Source organism: Arachis duranensis, chromosome 5 (assembly GCF_000817695.3).
Source record: "Arachis duranensis cultivar V14167 chromosome 5, aradu.V14167.gnm2.J7QH, whole genome shotgun sequence".
Classification (NCBI taxonomy): Eukaryota; Viridiplantae; Streptophyta; class Magnoliopsida; order Fabales; family Fabaceae; genus Arachis; species Arachis duranensis.
In genome coordinates, this window is record NC_029776.3 from 97,869,282 (window position 1) to 97,870,550 (window position 1,269).

Genomic DNA, 1,269 nt, shown 5'->3' on the forward strand with positions numbered 1-1,269 from the left:
GTTCACCCTTTGCGGACGATTGGGCCAACCTACACCATTCATTCTATTAATCTCTGGTTACCCACCGTAACATTGGCGCCGTTGCCGGGGACCCAAGAGAGCATCCATCGATGGCGGACAGATCCCACGAAGAAGGCCATGTGGAGACAGATTCTGAGCAAGAGAATCTGGACACGGGCAATAACGATGCGGACCTCGCCCTCCACCAAGAAATTGACAATCAGCATAGAGAAGGCACCTCCGGAGTAAAGAACCCGAAGGTAAATTCCTCAGACGGGCGCGAATCAGAAAAAGGCGGACCATCCCACATAACTGAACTAATGGGGTTAGTCCACAGCCGCCTGGAACAGTTAGAACAAGAGCGGGAGAGGCAAAAAGAAACCGAGAAGTACTTAAAAGAGGAGATGGAACGGCGAAAAGAGTTAGAAAGAAAACTCTTAAAGCTAGAATCCTCCCTCAAAAATCGCAACTCCCGTGACGAACAGGAAGAGCCACCATTAGGGGGGAGGACCCCTTTAGCGAGGACATAATGAGGGCTAAAGTTCCAAGGAACTTCAAAAGCCCTGATATGGACCTCTACGACGGAACTACAGATCCAAAGCATCACCTGAGCAATTTCAAAAGTCGGATGTACCTAGCTGATGCTTCCGACGCAACGCGATGCAAAGTTTTCCCGACCACTTTATCGAAAGCAGCGATGAAGTGGTTCGATAGCCTCCCCCCGAGATCGATCACCAGCTTTGAAGACCTTTCAAGGAAGTTTTTGATGAGGTTCTCAATTCAGAAAGACAAGGTAAAACATGCACCGAGCCTCCTGGGAATAAAACATGATGTCGGAGAGTCTTTACGAGCCTACATGGAAAGGTTCAACAAAGCATGTTTGGAGATCCAAGACCTGCCCACAGAGGCAGTCATAATGGGACTAGTCAATGGACTTAGAGAAGGACCCTTCTCGCAATCCATATCTAAAAGACATCCTGTTTCTTTAAGTGATGTACAAGAACGAGCTGAAAAATACATCAACATGGAGGAAAATGCCAAATTAAGGGATCTGAGTTGGCGACCTGGACTCCCTCCCTCAACTAAAGAAAGGGAAAGGGAAGCCAAGAAAAAGGAAGAACTCGGTCTCGAAAGGCCAAGGAAATGTCACTCTTATACTCCCCTAAAAGTTTCTATAGTGGATGTATACAGAGAGATTTGCAACACTGAAAGACTGCCACCCCCTAGACCCATTAAAAATAAAAAAGGGGGAAGCCGCAGCGATTACTG